At 51.3% G+C, this 19042-nt stretch overlaps 26 non-coding genes across 26 annotated transcripts; all 26 read left to right on the forward strand.

The window, feature by feature from the left end:
• The first annotated feature begins 884 nt into the window (after nt 1-884).
• TRNAG-GCC (transfer RNA glycine (anticodon GCC)) lies at nt 885-955 on the forward strand. Its single transcript has one exon. It is a non-coding gene; the product is annotated as a tRNA-Gly (tRNA).
• A 350-nt stretch (nt 956-1305) lies between these two features.
• Nucleotides 1306-1376, forward strand: TRNAG-CCC (transfer RNA glycine (anticodon CCC)). Its single transcript has one exon. It is a non-coding gene; the product is annotated as a tRNA-Gly (tRNA).
• Nucleotides 1377-1941: 565 nt separating this feature from the next.
• Nucleotides 1942-2012, forward strand: TRNAG-GCC (transfer RNA glycine (anticodon GCC)). The gene has a single exon. It is a non-coding gene; the product is annotated as a tRNA-Gly (tRNA).
• Nucleotides 2013-4042: 2030 nt separating this feature from the next.
• On the forward strand, nt 4043-4113 carry TRNAG-GCC (transfer RNA glycine (anticodon GCC)). The gene has a single exon. It is a non-coding gene; the product is annotated as a tRNA-Gly (tRNA).
• Nucleotides 4114-4463: 350 nt separating this feature from the next.
• TRNAG-CCC (transfer RNA glycine (anticodon CCC)) lies at nt 4464-4534 on the forward strand. Its single transcript has one exon. It is a non-coding gene; the product is annotated as a tRNA-Gly (tRNA).
• Nucleotides 4535-5099: 565 nt separating this feature from the next.
• TRNAG-GCC (transfer RNA glycine (anticodon GCC)) lies at nt 5100-5170 on the forward strand. The gene has a single exon. It is a non-coding gene; the product is annotated as a tRNA-Gly (tRNA).
• A 2030-nt stretch (nt 5171-7200) lies between these two features.
• On the forward strand, nt 7201-7271 carry TRNAG-CCC (transfer RNA glycine (anticodon CCC)). The gene has a single exon. It is a non-coding gene; the product is annotated as a tRNA-Gly (tRNA).
• A 565-nt stretch (nt 7272-7836) lies between these two features.
• Nucleotides 7837-7907, forward strand: TRNAG-GCC (transfer RNA glycine (anticodon GCC)). Its single transcript has one exon. It is a non-coding gene; the product is annotated as a tRNA-Gly (tRNA).
• Nucleotides 7908-8257: 350 nt separating this feature from the next.
• On the forward strand, nt 8258-8328 carry TRNAG-CCC (transfer RNA glycine (anticodon CCC)). The gene has a single exon. It is a non-coding gene; the product is annotated as a tRNA-Gly (tRNA).
• A 565-nt stretch (nt 8329-8893) lies between these two features.
• Nucleotides 8894-8964, forward strand: TRNAG-GCC (transfer RNA glycine (anticodon GCC)). Its single transcript has one exon. It is a non-coding gene; the product is annotated as a tRNA-Gly (tRNA).
• A 350-nt stretch (nt 8965-9314) lies between these two features.
• TRNAG-CCC (transfer RNA glycine (anticodon CCC)) lies at nt 9315-9385 on the forward strand. Its single transcript has one exon. It is a non-coding gene; the product is annotated as a tRNA-Gly (tRNA).
• A 986-nt stretch (nt 9386-10371) lies between these two features.
• On the forward strand, nt 10372-10442 carry TRNAG-CCC (transfer RNA glycine (anticodon CCC)). Its single transcript has one exon. It is a non-coding gene; the product is annotated as a tRNA-Gly (tRNA).
• Nucleotides 10443-10994: 552 nt separating this feature from the next.
• Nucleotides 10995-11065, forward strand: TRNAG-GCC (transfer RNA glycine (anticodon GCC)). The gene has a single exon. It is a non-coding gene; the product is annotated as a tRNA-Gly (tRNA).
• A 350-nt stretch (nt 11066-11415) lies between these two features.
• TRNAG-CCC (transfer RNA glycine (anticodon CCC)) lies at nt 11416-11486 on the forward strand. The gene has a single exon. It is a non-coding gene; the product is annotated as a tRNA-Gly (tRNA).
• Nucleotides 11487-12038: 552 nt separating this feature from the next.
• On the forward strand, nt 12039-12109 carry TRNAG-GCC (transfer RNA glycine (anticodon GCC)). Its single transcript has one exon. It is a non-coding gene; the product is annotated as a tRNA-Gly (tRNA).
• A 350-nt stretch (nt 12110-12459) lies between these two features.
• On the forward strand, nt 12460-12530 carry TRNAG-CCC (transfer RNA glycine (anticodon CCC)). The gene has a single exon. It is a non-coding gene; the product is annotated as a tRNA-Gly (tRNA).
• Nucleotides 12531-13513: 983 nt separating this feature from the next.
• TRNAG-CCC (transfer RNA glycine (anticodon CCC)) lies at nt 13514-13584 on the forward strand. Its single transcript has one exon. It is a non-coding gene; the product is annotated as a tRNA-Gly (tRNA).
• A 565-nt stretch (nt 13585-14149) lies between these two features.
• On the forward strand, nt 14150-14220 carry TRNAG-GCC (transfer RNA glycine (anticodon GCC)). The gene has a single exon. It is a non-coding gene; the product is annotated as a tRNA-Gly (tRNA).
• A 350-nt stretch (nt 14221-14570) lies between these two features.
• On the forward strand, nt 14571-14641 carry TRNAG-CCC (transfer RNA glycine (anticodon CCC)). Its single transcript has one exon. It is a non-coding gene; the product is annotated as a tRNA-Gly (tRNA).
• Nucleotides 14642-15206: 565 nt separating this feature from the next.
• On the forward strand, nt 15207-15277 carry TRNAG-GCC (transfer RNA glycine (anticodon GCC)). The gene has a single exon. It is a non-coding gene; the product is annotated as a tRNA-Gly (tRNA).
• Nucleotides 15278-15627: 350 nt separating this feature from the next.
• Nucleotides 15628-15698, forward strand: TRNAG-CCC (transfer RNA glycine (anticodon CCC)). Its single transcript has one exon. It is a non-coding gene; the product is annotated as a tRNA-Gly (tRNA).
• Nucleotides 15699-16684: 986 nt separating this feature from the next.
• TRNAG-CCC (transfer RNA glycine (anticodon CCC)) lies at nt 16685-16755 on the forward strand. The gene has a single exon. It is a non-coding gene; the product is annotated as a tRNA-Gly (tRNA).
• Nucleotides 16756-17307: 552 nt separating this feature from the next.
• On the forward strand, nt 17308-17378 carry TRNAG-GCC (transfer RNA glycine (anticodon GCC)). Its single transcript has one exon. It is a non-coding gene; the product is annotated as a tRNA-Gly (tRNA).
• A 350-nt stretch (nt 17379-17728) lies between these two features.
• On the forward strand, nt 17729-17799 carry TRNAG-CCC (transfer RNA glycine (anticodon CCC)). Its single transcript has one exon. It is a non-coding gene; the product is annotated as a tRNA-Gly (tRNA).
• A 555-nt stretch (nt 17800-18354) lies between these two features.
• On the forward strand, nt 18355-18425 carry TRNAG-GCC (transfer RNA glycine (anticodon GCC)). Its single transcript has one exon. It is a non-coding gene; the product is annotated as a tRNA-Gly (tRNA).
• A 350-nt stretch (nt 18426-18775) lies between these two features.
• On the forward strand, nt 18776-18846 carry TRNAG-CCC (transfer RNA glycine (anticodon CCC)). The gene has a single exon. It is a non-coding gene; the product is annotated as a tRNA-Gly (tRNA).
• Nucleotides 18847-19042: the final 196 nt, after the last annotated feature.

Raw genomic sequence — 19042 nt, forward strand, 5'->3', positions numbered from 1 at the left:
GCTACTAGCGATCACTCTGCTGATCCCTTTTAGTAGAAGGGGCCGCTGCGCCTTGACTGGAAGCAGGGCAATCTCAGATTATGCAAACAGCTCATAGAGGCCCAGCCCGAGTAGGTGCCAGTCTCACACGTCTGCAAAGGCCTTCAATGAGGCTTTCAGCAGAAGTCAAGAGTTTACGAGTGACCATTCGCATGGAACTGGCAGGTGTGTTAAATCAAGTGCTCTACCGCAGTAATGCTGCTTGTCAGGCATTGGTAGTTCAGTGGTAGAATTCTCTCTTCCCAAGCGGGAGGCCCGGGTTCGATTCCCGGCCAATGCATGGCACTTTTGTAGACGTGTCTCTTGATATTTTAAAAGGCATGGGAAAAGAAAAATGGAAACGGTAGATAAGATGATTGCATTGCTTGTCTGTTTTCTGCGCAAAGAAAGCACTCTGCTGCCCTCTTTTAGCAGAAGATGGAACGGCAGTTTCAACTTAAGGCGGGTAACCTTCTATTATGCAAATAATTCCCAGAAGACCCCAGAAGCCCAGATTGAAAGGGTGTCAGCCTCGTGTGGCTGCAAAGATATCCCCTGAGTCCTGCGGTAGAAGTCTGGCTTTCCTGAGGCACGGTGCTCAGGGAACTGCACTCAGAGTAGCGACCCATACAAAGGCCACCCTCATCTACCAGTGTGCTTGCCTCTGTCCACTCTTCCTGTCTATAGAACCTGGCCGTTCATGGCCGTTCGTGGCCAAGTGAGTGAGAAGGACTGCCAGGGCAGCGCAGCTCCCATTCACCCACCGGAGCTGGCGCCATCCTCATGTCACTGCAGTGCTCTGTTAAATCAGCTGCTCTGGGCTGCAATGGTCCAGAGCACTGTAGCGCCAGTGTGCAGCATGTAAGGCATTGGTGGTTCAGTGGTAGAATTCTCGCCTGCCACGCGGGAGGCCCGGGTTCGATTCCCGGCCAATGCATGAGTGTTTTGCACATGTACCTTTCGTTGACTTTGAAGCATCGTGAAAAGGAAGAGACCGAACAAAAAAACAAGCCTTGATTGCCTTGCTTGCCTTATTTCTGCTACTAGCGATCACTCTGCTGATCCCTTTTAGTAGAAGGGGCCGCTGCGCCTTGACTGGAAGCAGGGCAATCTCAGATTATGCAAAACGCTCATAGAGGCCCAGCCCGAGTAGGTGCCAGTCTCACACGTCTGCAAAGGCCTTCAATGAGGCTTTCAGCAGAAGTCAAGAGTTTACGAGTGACCATTCGCATGGAACTGGCAGGTGTGTTAAATCAAGCGCTCTACCGCAGTAATGCTGCTTGTCAAGCATTGGTAGTTCAGTGGTAGAATTCTCGCTTCCCAAGCGGGAGGCCCGGGTTCGATTCCCGGCCAATGCATGGCACTTTTGTAGACGTGTCTCTTGATATTTTAAAAGGCATGGGAAAAGAAAAATGGAAACGGTAGATAAGATGATTGCATTGCTTGTCTGTTTTCTGCGCAAAGAAAGCAATCTGCTGCCCTCTTTTAGCAGAAGATGGAACTGCAGTTTCAACTTAAGGCGGGAAACCTTCTATTATGCAAATAATTCCCAGAAGACCCCAGAAGCCCAGATTGAAAGGGTGTCAGCCTCGTGTGGCTGCAAAGATATCCCCTGAGTCCTGCGGTAGAAGTCTGGCTTTCCTGAGGCACGGTGCTCAGGGAACTGCACTCAGAGTAGCGACCCATACAAAGGCCACCCTCATCTACCAGTGTGCTTGCCTCTGTCCACTTTTCCTGTCTATAGAACCTGGCCGTTCGTGGCCGTTCGTGGCCAAGTGAGTGAGAAGGACTGCCAGGGCAGCGCAGCTCCCATTCACCCACCGGAGCTGGCGCCATCCTCATGTCACTGCAGTGCTCTGTTAAATCAGCTGCTCTGGGCTGCAATGGTCCAGAGCACTGTAGCGCCAGTGTGCAGCATGTAAGGCATTGGTGGTTCAGTGGTAGAATTCTCGCCTGCCACGCGGGAGGCCCGGGTTCGATTCCCGGCCAATGCATGAGCGTTTTGCACATGTACCTTTCGTTGACTTTGAAGCATCGTGAAAAGGAAGAGACCGAACAAAAAAACAAGCCTTGATTGCCTTGCTTGCCTTATTTCTGCTACTAGCGATCACTCTGCTGATCCCTTTTAGTAGAAGGGGCCGCTGCGCCTTGACTGGAAGCAGGGCAATCTCAGATTATGCAAAACGCTCATAGAGGCCCAGCCCGAGTAGGTGCCAGTCTCACACGTCTGCAAAGGCCTTCAATGAGGCTTTCAGCAGAAGTCAAGAGTTTACGAGTGACCATTCGCATGGAACTGGCAGGTGTGTTAAATCAAGTGCTCTACCGCAGTAATGCTGCTTGTCAGGCATTGGTAGCTCAGTGGTAGAATTCTCGCTTCCCAAGTGGGAGGCCCGGGTTCGATTCCCGGCCAATGCATGGCACTTTTGTAGACGTGTCTCTTGATATTTTAAAAGGCATGGGAAAAGAAAAATGGAAACGGTAGATAAGATGATTGCATTGCTTGTCTGTTTTCTGCGCAAAGAAAGCACTCTGCTGCCCTCTTTTAGCAGAAGATGGAACGGCAGTTTCAACTTAAGGCGGGAAACCTATTATGCAAATAATTCCCAGAAGACCCCAGAAGCCCAGATTGAAAGGGTGTCAGCCTTGTGTGGCTGCAAAGATATCCCCTGAGTCCTGCGGTAGAAGTCTGGCTTTCCTGAGGCACGGTGCTCAGGGAACTGCACTCAGAGTAGCGACCCATACAAAGGCCACCCTCATCTACCAGTGTGCTTGCCTCTGTCCACTTTTCCTGTCTATAGAACCTGGCCGTTCGTGGCCAAGTGAGTGAGAAGGACTGCCAGGGCAGCGCAGCTCCCATTCACCCACCGGAGCTGGCGCCATCCTCATGTCACTGCAGTGCTCTGTTAAATCAGCTGCTCTGGGCTGCAATGGTCCAGAGCACTGTAGCGCCAGTGTGCAGCATGTAAGGCATTGGTGGTTCAGTGGTAGAATTCTCGCCTGCCACGTGGGAGGCCCGGGTTCGATTCCCGGCCAATGCATGAGCGTTTTGCACATGTACCTTTCGTTGACTTTGAAGCATCGTGAAAAGGAAGAGACCGAACAAAAAAACAAGCCTTGATTGCCTTGCTTGCCTTATTTCTGCTACTAGCGATCACTCTGCTGATCCCTTTTAGTAGAAGGGGCCGCTGCGCCTTGACTGGAAGCAGGGCAATCTCAGATTATGCAAACAGCTCATAGAGGCCCAGCCCGAGTAGGTGCCAGTCTCACACGTCTGCAAAGGCCTTCAATGAGGCTTTCAGCAGAAGTCAAGAGTTTACGAGTGACCATTCGCATGGAACTGGCAGGTGTGTTAAATCAAGTGCTCTACCGCAGTAATGCTGCTTGTCAGGCATTGGTAGTTCAGTGGTAGAATTCTCTCTTCCCAAGCGGGAGGCCCGGGTTCGATTCCCGGCCAATGCATGGCACTTTTGTAGACGTGTCTCTTGATATTTTAAAAGGCATGGGAAAAGAAAAATGGAAACGGTAGATAAGATGATTGCATTGCTTGTCTGTTTTCTGCGCAAAGAAAGCACTCTGCTGCCCTCTTTTAGCAGAAGATGGAACGGCAGTTTCAACTTAAGGCGGGTAACCTTCTATTATGCAAATAATTCCCAGAAGACCCCAGAAGCCCAGATTGAAAGGGTGTCAGCCTCGTGTGGCTGCAAAGATATCCCCTGAGTCCTGCGGTAGAAGTCTGGCTTTCCTGAGGCACGGTGCTCAGGGAACTGCACTCAGAGTAGCGACCCATACAAAGGCCACCCTCATCTACCAGTGTGCTTGCCTCTGTCCACTCTTCCTGTCTATAGAACCTGGCCGTTCGTGGCCGTTCGTGGCCAAGTGAGTGAGAAGGACTGCCAGGGCAGCGCAGCTCCCATTCACCCACCGGAGCTGGCGCCATCCTCATGTCACTGCAGTGCTCTGTTAAATCAGCTGCTCTGGGCTGCAATGGTCCAGAGCACTGTAGCGCCAGTGTGCAGCATGTAAGGCATTGGTGGTTCAGTGGTAGAATTCTCGCCTGCCACGCGGGAGGCCCGGGTTCGATTCCCGGCCAATGCATGAGTGTTTTGCACATGTACCTTTCGTTGACTTTGAAGCATCGTGAAAAGGAAGAGACCGAACAAAAAAACAAGCCTTGATTGCCTTGCTTGCCTTATTTCTGCTACTAGCGATCACTCTGCTGATCCCTTTTAGTAGAAGGGGCCGCTGCGCCTTGACTGGAAGCAGGGCAATCTCAGATTATGCAAAACGCTCATAGAGGCCCAGCCCGAGTAGGTGCCAGTCTCACACGTCTGCAAAGGCCTTCAATGAGGCTTTCAGCAGAAGTCAAGAGTTTACGAGTGACCATTCGCATGGAACTGGCAGGTGTGTTAAATCAAGCGCTCTACCGCAGTAATGCTGCTTGTCAAGCATTGGTAGTTCAGTGGTAGAATTCTCGCTTCCCAAGCGGGAGGCCCGGGTTCGATTCCCGGCCAATGCATGGCACTTTTGTAGACGTGTCTCTTGATATTTTAAAAGGCATGGGAAAAGAAAAATGGAAACGGTAGATAAGATGATTGCATTGCTTGTCTGTTTTCTGCGCAAAGAAAGCAATCTGCTGCCCTCTTTTAGCAGAAGATGGAACTGCAGTTTCAACTTAAGGCGGGAAACCTTCTATTATGCAAATAATTCCCAGAAGACCCCAGAAGCCCAGATTGAAAGGGTGTCAGCCTCGTGTGGCTGCAAAGATATCCCCTGAGTCCTGCGGTAGAAGTCTGGCTTTCCTGAGGCACGGTGCTCAGGGAACTGCACTCAGAGTAGCGACCCATACAAAGGCCACCCTCATCTACCAGTGTGCTTGCCTCTGTCCACTTTTCCTGTCTATAGAACCTGGCCGTTCGTGGCCGTTCGTGGCCAAGTGAGTGAGAAGGACTGCCAGGGCAGCGCAGCTCCCATTCACCCACCGGAGCTGGCGCCATCCTCATGTCACTGCAGTGCTCTGTTAAATCAGCTGCTCTGGGCTGCAATGGTCCAGAGCACTGTAGCGCCAGTGTGCAGCATGTAAGGCATTGGTGGTTCAGTGGTAGAATTCTCGCCTGCCACGCGGGAGGCCCGGGTTCGATTCCCGGCCAATGCATGAGCGTTTTGCACATGTACCTTTCGTTGACTTTGAAGCATCGTGAAAAGGAAGAGACCGAACAAAAAAACAAGCCTTGATTGCCTTGCTTGCCTTATTTCTGCTACTAGCGATCACTCTGCTGATCCCTTTTAGTAGAAGGGGCCGCTGCGCCTTGACTGGAAGCAGGGCAATCTCAGATTATGCAAAACGCTCATAGAGGCCCAGCCCGAGTAGGTGCCAGTCTCACACGTCTGCAAAGGCCTTCAATGAGGCTTTCAGCAGAAGTCAAGAGTTTACGAGTGACCATTCGCATGGAACTGGCAGGTGTGTTAAATCAAGTGCTCTACCGCAGTAATGCTGCTTGTCAGGCATTGGTAGCTCAGTGGTAGAATTCTCGCTTCCCAAGTGGGAGGCCCGGGTTCGATTCCCGGCCAATGCATGGCACTTTTGTAGACGTGTCTCTTGATATTTTAAAAGGCATGGGAAAAGAAAAATGGAAACGGTAGATAAGATGATTGCATTGCTTGTCTGTTTTCTGCGCAAAGAAAGCACTCTGCTGCCCTCTTTTAGCAGAAGATGGAACGGCAGTTTCAACTTAAGGCGGGAAACCTATTATGCAAATAATTCCCAGAAGACCCCAGAAGCCCAGATTGAAAGGGTGTCAGCCTTGTGTGGCTGCAAAGATATCCCCTGAGTCCTGCGGTAGAAGTCTGGCTTTCCTGAGGCACGGTGCTCAGGGAACTGCACTCAGAGTAGCGACCCATACAAAGGCCACCCTCATCTACCAGTGTGCTTGCCTCTGTCCACTTTTCCTGTCTATAGAACCTGGCCGTTCGTGGCCAAGTGAGTGAGAAGGACTGCCAGGGCAGCGCAGCTCCCATTCACCCACCGGAGCTGGCGCCATCCTCATGTCACTGCAGTGCTCTGTTAAATCAGCTGCTCTGGCCTGCAATGGTCCAGAGCACTGTAGCGCCAGTGTGCAGCATGTAAGGCATTGGTGGTTCAGTGGTAGAATTCTCGCCTGCCACGCGGGAGGCCCGGGTTTGATTCCCGGCCAATGCATGGCACTTTTGTAGACGTGTCTCTTGATATTTTAAAAGGCATGGGAAAAGAAAAATGGAAACGGTAGATAAGATGATTGCATTGCTTGTCTGTTTTCTGCGCAAAGAAAGCACTCTGCTGCCCTCTTTTAGCAGAAGATGGAACTGCAGTTTCAACTTAAGGCGGGAAACCTTCTATTATGCAAATAATTCCCAGAAGACCCCAGAAGCCCAGATTGAAAGGGTGTCAGCCTCGTGTGGCTGCAAAGATATCCCCTGAGTCCTGCGGTAGAAGTCTGGCTTTCCTGAGGCACGGTGCTCAGGGAACTGCACTCAGAGTAGTGACCCATACAAAGGCCACCCTCATCTACCAGTGTGCTTGCCTCTGTCCACTTTTCCTGTCTATAGAACCTGGCCGTTCGTGGCCGTTCGTGGCCAAGTGAGTGAGAAGGACTGCCAGGGCAGCGCAGCTCCCATTCACCCACCGGAGCTGGCGCCATCCTCATGTCACTGCAGTGCTCTGTTAAATCAGCTGCTCTGGGCTGCAATGGTCCAGAGCACTGTAGCGCCAGTGTGCAGCATGTAAGGCATTGGTGGTTCAGTGGTAGAATTCTCGCCTGCCACGTGGGAGGCCCGGGTTCGATTCCCGGCCAATGCATGAGCGTTTTGCACATGTACCTTTCGTTGACTTTGAAGCATCGTGAAAAGGAAGAGACCGAACAAAAAAACAAGCCTTGATTGCCTTGCTTGCCTTATTTCTGCTACTAGCGATCACTCTGCTGATCCCTTTTAGTAGAAGGGGCCGCTGCGCCTTGACTGGAAGCAGGGCAATCTCAGATTATGCAAACAGCTCATAGAGGCCCAGCCCGAGTAGGTGCCAGTCTCACACGTCTGCAAAGGCCTTCAATGAGGCTTTCAGCAGAAGTCAAGAGTTTACGAGTGACCATTCGCATGGAACTGGCAGGTGTGTTAAATCAAGTGCTCTACCGCAGTAATGCTGCTTGTCAGGCATTGGTAGTTCAGTGGTAGAATTCTCGCTTCCCAAGCGGGAGGCCCGGGTTCGATTCCCGGCCAATGCATGGCACTTTTGTAGACGTGTCTCTTGATATTTTAAAAGGCATGGGAAAAGAAAAATGGAAACGGTAGATAAGATGATTGCATTGCTTGTCTGTTTTCTGCGCAAAGAAAGCACTCTGCTGCCCTCTTTTAGCAGAAGATGGAACGGCAGTTTCAACTTAAGGCGGGAAACCTTCTATTATGCAAATAATTCCCAGAAGACCCCAGAAGCCCAGATTGAAAGGGTGTCAGCCTCGTGTGGCTGCAAAGATATCCCCTGAGTCCTGCGGTAGAAGTCTGGCTTTCCTGAGGCACGGTGCTCAGGGAACTGCACTCAGAGTAGCGACCCATACAAAGGCCACCCTCATCTACCAGTGTGCGTGCCTCTGTCCACTCTTCCTGTCTATAGAACCTGGCCGTTCGTGGCCGTTCGTGGCCAAGTGAGTGAGAAGGACTGCCAGGGCAGCGCAGCTCCCATTCACCCACCGGAGCTGGCGCCATCCTCATGTCACTGCAGTGCTCTGTTAAATCAGCTGCTCTGGGATGCAATGGTCCAGAGCACTGTAGCGCCAGTGTGCAGCATGTAAGGCATTGGTGGTTCAGTGGTAGAATTCTCGCCTGCCACGCGGGAGGCCCGGGTTCGATTCCCGGCCAATGCATGAGCGTTTTGCACATGTACCTTTCGTTGACTTTGAAGCATCGTGAAAAGGAAGAGACCGAACAAAAAAACAAGCCTTGATTGCCTTGCTTGCCTTATTTCTGCTACTAGCGATCACTCTGCTGATCCCTTTTAGTAGAAGGGGCCGCTGCGCCTTGACTGGAAGCAGGGCAATCTCAGATTATGCAAAACGCTCATAGAGGCCCAGCCCGAGTAGGTGCCAGTCTCACACGTCTGCAAAGGCCTTCAATGAGGCTTTCAGCAGAAGTCAAGAGTTTACGAGTGACCATTCGCATGGAACTGGCAGGTGTGTTAAATCAAGCGCTCTACCGCAGTAATGCTGCTTGTCAAGCATTGGTAGTTCAGTGGTAGAATTCTCGCTTCCCAAGCGGGAGGCCCGGGTTCGATTCCCGGCCAATGCATGGCACTTTTGTAGACGTGTCTCTTGATATTTTAAAAGGCATGGGAAAAGAAAAATGGAAACGGTAGATAAGATGATTGCATTGCTTGTCTGTTTTCTGCGCAAAGAAAGCAATCTGCTGCCCTCTTTTAGCAGAAGATGGAACTGCAGTTTCAACTTAAGGCGGGAAACCTTCTATTATGCAAATAATTCCCAGAAGACCCCAGAAGCCCAGATTGAAAGGGTGTCAGCCTCGTGTGGCTGCAAAGATATCCCCTGAGTCCTGCGGTAGAAGTCTGGCTTTCCTGAGGCACGGTGCTCAGGGAACTGCACTCAGAGTAGCGACCCATACAAAGGCCACCCTCATCTACCAGTGTGCTTGCCTCTGTCCACTTTTCCTGTCTATAGAACCTGGCCGTTCGTGGCCGTTCGTGGCCAAGTGAGTGAGAAGGACTGCCAGGGCAGCGCAGCTCCCATTCACCCACCGGAGCTGGCGCCATCCTCATGTCACTGCAGTGCTCTGTTAAATCAGCTGCTCTGGGCTGCAATGGTCCAGAGCACTGTAGCGCCAGTGTGCAGCATGTAAGGCATTGGTGGTTCAGTGGTAGAATTCTCGCCTGCCACGCGGGAGGCCCGGGTTCGATTCCCGGCCAATGCATGAGCGTTTTGCACATGTACCTTTCGTTGACTTTGAAGCATCGTGAAAAGGAAGAGACCGAACAAAAAAACAAGCCTTGATTGCCTTGCTTGCCTTATTTCTGCTACTAGCGATCACTCTGCTGATCCCTTTTAGTAGAAGGGGCCGCTGCGCCTTGACTGGAAGCAGGGCAATCTCAGATTATGCAAACAGCTCATAGAGGCCCAGCCCGAGTAGGTGCCAGTCTCACACGTCTGCAAAGGCCTTCAATGAGGCTTTCAGCAGAAGTCAAGAGTTTACGAGTGACCATTCGCATGGAACTGGCAGGTGTGTTAAATCAAGTGCTCTACCGCAGTAATGCTGCTTGTCAGGCATTGGTAGTTCAGTGGTAGAATTCTCGCTTCCCAAGCGGGAGGCCCGGGTTCGATTCCCGGCCAATGCATGGCACTTTTGTAGACGTGTCTCTTGATATTTTAAAAGGCATGGGAAAAGAAAAATGGAAACGGTAGATAAGATGATTGCATTGCTTGTCTGTTTTCTGCGCAAAGAAAGCACTCTGCTGCCCTCTTTTAGCAGAAGATGGAACGGCAGTTTCAACTTAAGGCGGGAAACCTTCTATTATGCAAATAATTCCCAGAAGACCCCAGAAGCCCAGATTGAAAGGGTGTCAGCCTCGTGTGGCTGCAAAGATATCCCCTGAGTCCTGCGGTAGAAGTCTGGCTTTCCTGAGGCACGGTGCTCAGGGAACTGCACTCAGAGTAGCGACCCATACAAAGGCCACCCTCATCTACCAGTGTGCTTGCCTCTGTCCACTTTTCCTGTCTATAGAACCTGGCCGTTCGTGGCCGTTCGTGGCCAAGTGAGTGAGAAGGACTGCCAGGGCAGCGCAGCTCCCATTCACCCACCGGAGCTGGCGCCATCCTCATGTCACTGCAGTGCTCTGTTAAATCAGCTGCTCTGGGCTGCAATGGTCCAGAGCACTGTAGCGCCAGTGTGCAGCATGTAAGGCATTGGTGGTTCAGTGGTAGAATTCTCGCCTGCCACGCGGGAGGCCCGGGTTCGATTCCAGGCCAATGCATGAGCGTTTTGCACATGTACCTTTCGTTGACTTTGAAGCATCGTGAAAAGGAAGAGACCGAACAAAAAAACAAGCCTTGATTGCCTTGCTTGCCTTATTTCTGCTACTAGCGATCACTCTGCTGATCCCTTTTAGTAGAAGGGGCCGCTGCGCCTTGACTGGAAGCAGGGCAATCTCAGATTATGCAAAACACTCATAGAGGCCCAGCCCGAGTAGGTGCCAGTCTCACACGTCTGCAAAGGCCTTCAATGAGGCTTTCAGCAGAAGTCAAGAGTTTACGAGTGACCATTCGCATGGAACTGGCAGGTGTGTTAAATCAAGCGCTCTACCGCAGTAATGCTGCTTGTCAAGCATTGGTAGTTCAGTGGTAGAATTCTCGCTTCCCAAGCGGGAGGCCCGGGTTCGATTCCCGACCAATGCATGGCACTTTTGTAGACGTGTCTCTTGATATTTTAAAAGGCATGGGAAAAGAAAAATGGAAACGGTAGATAAGATGATTGCATTGCTTGTCTGTTTTCTGCGCAAAGAAAGCACTCTGCTGCCCTCTTTTAGCAGAAGATGGAACGGCAGTTTCAACTTAAGGCGGGAAACCTATTATGCAAATAATTCCCAGAAGACCCCAGAAGCCCAGATTGAAAGGGTGTCAGCCTCGTGTGGCTGCAAAGATATCCCCTGAGTCCTGCGGTAGAAGTCTGGCTTTCCTGAGGCACGGTGCTCAGGGAACTGCACTCAGAGTAGCGACCCATACAAAGGCCACCCTCATCTACCAGTGTGCTTGCCTCTGTCCACTTTTCCTGTCTATAGAACCTGGCCGTTCGTGGCCAAGTGAGTGAGAAGGACTGCCAGGGCAGCGCAGCTCCCATTCACCCACCGGAGCTGGCGCCATCCTCATGTCACTGCAGTGCTCTGTTAAATCAGCTGCTCTGGGCTGCAATGGTCCAGAGCACTGTAGCACCAGTGTGCAGCATGTAAGGCATTGGTGGTTCAGTGGTAGAATTCTCGCCTGCCACGCGGGAGGCCCGGGTTCGATTCCCGGCCAATGCATGAGCGTTTTGCACATGTACCTTTCGTTGACTTTGAAGCATCGTGAAAAGGAAGAGACCGAACAAAAAAACAAGCCTTGATTGCCTTGCTTGCCTTATTTCTGCTACTAGCGATCACTCTGCTGATCCCTTTTAGTAGAAGGGGCCGCTGCGCCTTGACTGGAAGCAGGGCAATCTCAGATTATGCAAAACGCTCATAGAGGCCCAGCCCGAGTAGGTGCCAGTCTCACACGTCTGCAAAGGCCTTCAATGAGGCTTTCAGCAGAAGTCAAGAGTTTACGAGTGACCATTCGCATGGAACTGGCAGGTGTGTTAAATCAAGTGCTCTACCGCAGTAATGCTGCTTGTCAGGCATTGGTAGTTCAGTGGTAGAATTCTCGCTTCCCAAGCGGGAGGCCCGGGTTCGATTCCCGGCCAATGCATGGCACTTTTGTAGACGTGTCTCTTGATATTTTAAAAGGCATGGGAAAAGAAAAATGGAAACGGTAGATAAGATGATTGCATTGCTTGTCTGTTTTCTGCGCAAAGAAAGCACTCTGCTGCCCTCTTTTAGCAGAAGATGGAACGGCAGTTTCAATTTAAGGCGGGAAACCTATTATGCAAATAATTCCCAGAAGACCCCAGAAGCCCAGATTGAAAGGGTGTCAGCCTCGTGTGGCTGCAAAGATATCCCCTGAGTCCTGCGGTAGAAGTCTGGCTTTCCTGAGGCACGGTGCTCAGGGAACTGCACTCAGAGTAGCGACCCATACAAAGGCCACCCTCATCTACCAGTGTGCTTGCCTCTGTCCACTTTTCCTGTCTATAGAACCTGGCCGTTCGTGGCCAAGTGAGTGAGAAGGACTGCCAGGGCAGCGCAGCTCCCATTCACCCACCGGAGCTGGCGCCATCCTCATGTCACTGCAGTGCTCTGTTAAATCAGCTGCTCTGGGCTGCAATGGTCCAGAGCACTGTAGCGCCAGTGTGCAGCATGTAAGGCATTGGTGGTTCAGTGGTAGAATTCTCGCCTGCCACGCGGGAGGCCCGGGTTCGATTCCCGGCCAATGCATGAGCGTTTTGCACATGTACCTTTCGTTGACTTTGAAGCATCGTGAAAAGGAAGAGACCGAACAAAAAAACAAGCCTTGATTGCCTTGCTTGCCTTATTTCTGCTACTAGCGATCACTCTGCTGATCCCTTTTAGTAGAAGGGGCCGCTGCGCCTTGACTGGAAGCAGGGCAATCTCAGATTATGCAAAACACTCATAGAGGCCCAGCCCGAGTAGGTGCCAGTCTCACACGTCTGCAAAGGCCTTCAATGAGGCTTTCAGCAGAAGTCAAGAGTTTACGAGTGACCATTCGCATGGAACTGGCAGGTGTGTTAAATCAAGCGCTCTACCGCAGTAATGCTGCTTGTCAAGCATTGGTAGTTCAGTGGTAGAATTCTCGCTTCCCAAGCGGGAGGCCCGGGTTCGATTCCCGGCCAATGCATGGCACTTTTGTAGACGTGTCTCTTGATATTTTAAAAGGCATGGGAAAAGAAAAATGGAAACGGTAGATAAGATGATTGCATTGCTTGTCTGTTTTCTGCGCAAAGAAAGCACTCTGCTGCCCTCTTTTAGCAGAAGATGGAACGGCAGTTTCAACTTAAGGCGGGAAACCTATTATGCAAATAATTCCCAGAAGACCCCAGAAGCCCAGATTGAAAGGGTGTCAGCCTCGTGTGGCTGCAAAGATATCCCCTGAGTCCTGCGGTAGAAGTCTGGCTTTCCTGAGGCACGGTGCTCAGGGAACTGCACTCAGAGTAGCGACCCATACAAAGGCCACCCTCATCTACCAGTGTGCTTGCCTCTGTCCACTTTTCCTGTCTATAGAACCTGGCCGTTCGTGGCCGTTCGTGGCCAAGTGAGTGAGAAGGACTGCCAGGGCAGCGCAGCTCCCATTCACCCACCGGAGCTGGCGCCATCCTCATGTCACTGCAGTGCTCTGTTAAATCAGCTGCTCTGGGCTGCAATGGTCCAGAGCACTGTAGCGCCAGTGTGCAGCATGTAAGGCATTGGTGGTTCAGTGTTAGAATTCTCGCCTGCCACGCGGGAGGCCCGGGTTCGATTCCCGGCCAATGCATGAGCGTTTTGCACATGTACCTTTCGTTGACTTTGAAGCATCGTGAAAAGGAAGAGACCGAACAAAAAAACAAGCCTTGATTGCCTTGCTTGCCTTATTTCTGCTACTAGCGATCACTCTGCTGATCCCTTTTAGTAGAAGGGGCCGCTGCGCCTTGACTGGAAGCAGGGCAATCTCAGATTATGCAAACAGCTCATAGAGGCCCAGCCCGAGTAGGTGCCAGTCTCACACGTCTGCAAAGGCCTTCAATGAGGCTTTCAGCAGAAGTCAAGAGTTTACGAGTGACCATTCGCATGGAACTGGCAGGTGTGTTAAATCAAGTGCTCTACCGCAGTAATGCTGCTTGTCAGGCATTGGTAGTTCAGTGGTAGAATTCTCGCTTCCCAAGCGGGAGGCCCGGGTTCGATTCCCGGCCAATGCATGGCACTTTTGTAGACGTGTCTCTTGATATTTTAAAAGGCATGGGAAAAGAAAAATGGAAACGGTAGATAAGATGATTGCATTGCTTGTCTGTTTTCTGCGCAAAGAAAGCACTCTGCTGCCCTCTTTTAGCAGAAGATGGAACGGCAGTTTCAACTTAAGGCGGGAAACCTTCTATTATGCAAATAATTCCCAGAAGACCCCAGAAGCCCAGATTGAAAGGGTGTCAGCCTCGTGTGGCTGCAAAGATATCCCCTGAGTCCTGCGGTAGAAGTCTGGCTTTCCTGAGGCACGGTGCTCAGGGAACTGCACTCAGAGTAGCGACCCATACAAAGGCCACCCTCATCTACCAGTGTGCGTGCCTCTGTCCACTCTTCCTGTCTATAGAACCTGGCCGTTCGTGGCCGTTCGTGGCCAAGTGAGTGAGAAGGACTGCCAGGGCAGCGCAGCTCCCATTCACCCACCGGAGCTGGCGCCATCCTCATGTCACTGCAGTGCTCTGTTAAATCAGCTGCTCTGGGATGCAATGGTCCAGAGCACTGTAGCGCCAGTGTGCAGCATGTAAGGCATTGGTGGTTCAGTGGTAGAATTCTCGCCTGCCACGCGGGAGGCCCGGGTTCGATTCCCGGCCAATGCATGAGCGTTTTGCACATGTACCTTTCGTTGACTTTGAAGCATCGTGAAAAGGAAGAGACCGAACAAAAAAACAAGCCTTGATTGCCTTGCTTGCCTTATTTCTGCTACTAGCGATCACTCTGCTGATCCCTTTTAGTAGAAGGGGCCGCTGCGCCTTGACTGGAAGCAGGGCAATCTCAGATTATGCAAAACGCTCATAGAGGCCCAGCCCGAGTAGGTGCCAGTCTCACACGTCTGCAAAGGCCTTCAATGAGGCTTTCAGCAGAAGTCAAGAGTTTACGAGTGACCATTCGCATGGAACTGGCAGGTGTGTTAAATCAAGCGCTCTACCGCAGTAATGCTGCTTGTCAAGCATTGGTAGTTCAGTGGTAGAATTCTCGCTTCCCAAGCGGGAGGCCCGGGTTCGATTCCCGGCCAATGCATGGCACTTTTGTAGACGTGTCTCTTGATATTTTAAAAGGCATGGGAAAAGAAAAATGGAAACGGTAGATAAGATGATTGCATTGCTTGTCTGTTTTCTGCGCAAAGAAAGCAATCTGCTGCCCTCTTTTAGCAGAAGATGGAACTGCAGTTTCAACTTAAGGCGGGAAACCTTCTATTATGCAAATAATTCCCAGAAGACCCCAGAAGCCCAGATTGAAAGGGTGTCAGCCTCGTGTGGCTGCAAAGATATCCCCTGAGTCCTGCGGTAGAAGTCTGGCTTTCCTGAGGCACGGTGCTCAGGGAACTGCACTCAGAGTAGCGACCCATACAAAGGCCACCCTCATCTACCAGTGTGCTTGCCTCTGTCCACTTTTCCTGTCTATAGAACCTGGCCGTTCGTGGCCGTTCGTGGCCAAGTGAGTGAGAAGGACTGCCAGGGCAGCGCAGCTCCCATTCACCCACCGGAGCTGGCGCCATCCTCATGTCACTGCAGTGCTCTGTTAAATCAGCTGCTCTGGGCTGCAATGGTCCAGAGCACTGTAGCGCCAGTGTGCAGCATGTAAGGCATTGGTGGTTCAGTGGTAGAATTCTCGCCTGCCACGCGGGAGGCCCGGGTTCGATTCCCGGCCAATGCATGAGCGTTTTGCACATGTACCTTTCGTTGACTTTGAAGCATCGTGAAAAGGAAGAGACCGAACAAAAAAACAAGCCTTGATTGCCTTGCTTGCCTTATTTCTGCTACTAGCGATCACTCTGCTGATCCCTTTTAGTAGAAGGGGCCGCTGCGCCTTGACTGGAAGCAGGGCAATCTCAGATTATGCAAACAGCTCATAGAGGCCCAGCCCGAGTAGGTGCCAGTCTCACACGTCTGCAAAGGCCTTCAATGAGGCTTTCAGCAGAAGTCAAGAGTTTACGAGTGACCATTCGCATGGAACTGGCAGGTGTGTTAAATCAAGTGCTCTACCGCAGTAATGCTGCTTGTCAGGCATTGGTAGTTCAGTGGTAGAATTCTCGCTTCCCAAGCGGGAGGCCCGGGTTCGATTCCCGGCCAATGCATGGCACTTTTGTAGACGTGTCTCTTGATATTTTAAAAGGCATGGGAAAAGAAAAATGGAAACGGTAGATAAGATGATTGCATTGCTTGTCTGTTTTCTGCGCAAAGAAAGCACTCTGCTGCCCTCTTTTAGCAGAAGATGGAACGGCAGTTTCAACTTAAGGCGGGAAACCTTCTATTATGCAAATAATTCCCAGAAGACCCCAGAAGCCCAGATTGAAAGGGTGTCAGCCTCGTGTGGCTGCAAAGATATCCCCTGAGTCCTGCGGTAGAAGTCTGGCTTTCCTGAGGCACGGTGCTCAGGGAACTGCACTCAGAGTAGCGACCCATACAAAGGCCACCCTCATCTACCAGTGTGCTTGCCTCTGTCCACTTTTCCTGTCTATAGAACCTGGCCGTTCGTGGCCGTTCGTGGCCAAGTGAGTGAGAAGGACTGCCAGGGCAGCGCAGCTCCCATTCACCCACCGGAGCTGGCGCCATCCTCATGTCACTGCAGTGCTCTGTTAAATCAGCTGCTCTGGGCTGCAATGGTCCAGAGCACTGTAGCGCCAGTGTGCAGCATGTAAGGCATTGGTGGTTCAGTGGTAGAATTCTCGCCTGCCACGCGGGAGGCCCGGGTTCGATTCCAGGCCAATGCATGAGCGTTTTGCACATGTACCTTTCGTTGACTTTGAAGCATCGTGAAAAGGAAGAGACCGAACAAAAAAACAAGCCTTGATTGCCTTGCTTGCCTTATTTCTGCTACTAGCGATCACTCTGCTGATCCCTTTTAGTAGAAGGGGCCGCTGCGCCTTGACTGGAAGCAGGGCAATCTCAGATTATGCAAAACACTCATAGAGGCCCAGCCCGAGTAGGTGCCAGTCTCACACGTCTGCAAAGGCCTTCAATGAGGCTTTCAGCAGAAGTCAAGAGTTTACGAGTGACCATTCGCATGGAACTGGCAGGTGTGTTAAATCAAGCGCTCTACCGCAGTAATGCTGCTTGTCAAGCATTGGTAGTTCAGTGGTAGAATTCTCGCTTCCCAAGCGGGAGGCCCGGGTTCGATTCCCGACCAATGCATGGCACTTTTGTAGACGTGTCTCTTGATATTTTAAAAGGCATGGGAAAAGAAAAATGGAAACGGTAGATAAGATGATTGCATTGCTTGTCTGTTTTCTGCGCAAAGAAAGCACTCTGCTGCCCTCTTTTAGCAGAAGATGGAACGGCAGTTTCAACTTAAGGCGGGAAACCTATTATGCAAATAATTCCCAGAAGACCCCAGAAGCCCAGATTGAAAGGGTGTCAGCCTCGTGTGGCTGCAAAGATATCCCCTGAGTCCTGCGGTAGAAGTCTGGCTTTCCTGAGGCACGGTGCTCAGGGAACTGCACTCAGAGTAGCGACCCATACAAAGGCCACCCTCATCTACCAGTGTGCTTGCCTCTGTCCACTTTTCCTGTCTATAGAACCTGGCCGTTCGTGGCCAAGTGAGTGAGAAGGACTGCCAGGGCAGCGCAGCTCCCATTCACCCACCGGAGCTGGCGCCATCCTCATGTCACTGCAGTGCTCTGTTAAATCAGCTGCTCTGGGCTGCAATGGTCCAGAGCACTGTAGCACCAGTGTGCAGCATGTAAGGCATTGGTGGTTCAGTGGTAGAATTCTCGCCTGCCACGCGGGAGGCCCGGGTTCGATTCCCGGCCAATGCATGAGCGTTTTGCACATGTACCTTTCGTTGACTTTGAAGCATCGTGAAAAGGAAGAGACCGAACAAAAAAACAAGCCTTGATTGCCTTGCTTGCCTTATTTCTGCTACTAGCGATCACTCTGCTGATCCCTTTTAGTAGAAGGGGCCGCTGCGCCTTGACTGGAAGCAGGGCAATCTCAGATTATGCAAACAGCTCATAGAGGCCCAGCCCGAGTAGGTGCCAGTCTCACACGTCTGCAAAGGCCTTCAATGAGGCTTTCAGCAGAAGTCAAGAGTTTACGAGTGACCATTCGCATGGAACTGGCAGGTGTGTTAAATCAAGTGCTCTACCGCAGTAATGCTGCTTGTCAGGCATTGGTAGTTCAGTGGTAGAATTCTCGCTTCCCAAGCGGGAGGCCCGGGTTCGATTCCCGGCCAATGCATGGCACTTTTGTAGACGTGTCTCTTGATATTTTAAAAGGCATGGGAAAAGAAAAATGGAAACGGTAGATAAGATGATTGCATTGCTTGTCTGTTTTCTGCGCAAAGAAAGCACTCTGCTGCCCTCTTTTAGCAGAAGATGGAACGGCAGTTTCAACTTAAGGCGGGAAACCTTCTATTATGCAAATAATTCCCAGAAGACCCCAGAAGCCCAGATTGAAAGGGTGTCAGCCTCGTGTGGCTGCAAAGATATCCCCTGAGTCCTGCGGTAGAAGTCTGGCTTTCCTGAGGCACGGTGCTCAGGGAACTGCACTCAGAGTAGCGACCCATACAAAGGCCACCCTCATCTACCAGTGTGCTTGCCTCTGTCCACTTTTCCTGTCTATAGAACCTGGCCGTTCGTGGCCAAGTGAGTGAGAAGGACTGCCAGGGCAGCGCAGCTCCCATTCACCCACCGGAGCTGGCGCCATCCTCATGTCACTGCAGTGCTCTGTTAAATCAGCTGCTCTGGGCTGCAATGGTCCAGAGCACTGTAGCACCAGTGTGCAGCATGTAAGGCATTGGTGGTTCAGTGGTAGAATTCTCGCCTGCCACGCGGGAGGCCCGGGTTCGATTCCCGGCCAATGCATGAGCGTTTTGCACATGTACCTTTCGTTGACTTTGAAGCATCGTGAAAAGGAAGAGACCGAACAAAAAAACAAGCCTTGATTGCCTTGCTTGCCTTATTTCTGCTACTAGCGATCACTCTGCTGATCCCTTTTAGTAGAAGGGGCCGCTGCGCCTTGACTGGAAGCAGGGCAATCTCAGATTATGCAAACAGCTCATAGAGGCCCAGCCCGAGTAGGTGCCAGTCTCACACGTCTGCAAAGGCCTTCAATGAGGCTTTCAGCAGAAGTCAAGAGTTTACGAGTGACCATTCGCATGGAACTGGCAGGTGTGTTAAATCAAGCGCTCTACCGCAGTAATGCTGCTTGTCAAGCATTGGTAGTTCAGTGGTAGAATTCTCGCTTCCCAAGCGGGAGGCCCGGGTTCGATTCCCGGCCAATGCATGGCACTTTTGTAGACGTGTCTCTTGATATTTTAAAAGGCATGGGAAAAGAAAAATGGAAACGGTAGATAAGATGATTGCATTGCTTGTCTGTTTTCTGCGCAAAGAAAGCAATCTGCTGCCCTCTTTTAGCAGAAGATGGAACTGCAGTTTCAACTTAAGGCGGGAAACCTTCTATTATGCAAATAATTCCCAGA

This window comes from Ambystoma mexicanum, unplaced genomic scaffold, assembly GCF_040938575.1.
Source record: "Ambystoma mexicanum isolate Mex_15411 unplaced genomic scaffold, UKY_AmexF1_1 Mex_scaf52, whole genome shotgun sequence".
In the NCBI taxonomy this organism is placed as follows: Eukaryota; Metazoa; Chordata; class Amphibia; order Caudata; family Ambystomatidae; genus Ambystoma; species Ambystoma mexicanum.